Source organism: Pollachius pollachius (assembly GCF_949987615.1).
Source record: "Pollachius pollachius genome assembly, chromosome: 4".
NCBI classification, from domain to species: Eukaryota; Metazoa; Chordata; class Actinopteri; order Gadiformes; family Gadidae; genus Pollachius; species Pollachius pollachius.
Genome location: NC_136937.1, coordinates 29,835,982 through 29,836,921, shown reverse-complemented (window position 1 = coordinate 29,836,921; position 940 = coordinate 29,835,982).

The window sequence follows — 940 nt, the reverse complement described above, 5'->3', positions numbered from 1 at the left end:
GGGCGGTCGGGCCAAATTCTCTGGGCTGGCAAAGCGAGTGGGTAACGGGTGAGGCCTGCGGGAAGGCGGGGCTTGAGCTCCAGCCGGTCAACCCCGCCCATGGCACTCACGTCACACGCCAAGCCCTGCCTAGAGTGCCCTACGTCATCGCGGTTTATTCAGGGACAGTCGGGAATTCGGAAATTCGGTCAAAGCAGCCTGGATTTGCCTGGTTGTCGGATTAATGTTGTTTTCCCTAGTAGCTACTTCATGAACGTTTACTAAACGAACGTTTCAAGATAAATGGAAATATTGAATTACTTGAAATGATTATTGATTTGAGGACACATTATTCCACTATAGCAACAATGTAGCTTATTGTCTATGACTATTTGACTGAACATTGCTATTTGTATTTTTTATTTGTATTAATAAATAGGTTTGTCAACGTTTATGTCACTAACAGAAACCCGTTAGAAGAATAATACAATGTTAAGGAGCTGAGAAGTGAGGCGTCATCAATCACCAGATTGTACAACAATCAGTCAAAGAAAGCATTATATAATTTAACTCTCTTCCAATGATGTTGTTCTACATTAGTCTAAAATAAAGTTTTAGACTGAGAAAAGAAAAATTAACCACTTTTTAGCCAACCTCAATCTGTTAACCTCTGTTTAGTTGCATTCATACTGACTATTTTATTTACTCAAATGCTTACCTTTGCCCGCCGGTTTTAGGCCTACCTCCTGATCAGCCCTCTCTGAAATATTACATTTCTATAGAGGGCATCCAGTACACCACCATCTTTTGTGCTCTCATCTTTTGTTATCTTACTTTTATTATTATACCTGAACTATTTTCTCACCCATACTGCGTCATGTCCTATGCATTGGAGTGTCCTAACCTTTGGTACTGTATGTGCCTGTTTGTGTGGAGTGTATTTTGGGACTTGTCCAGGTAA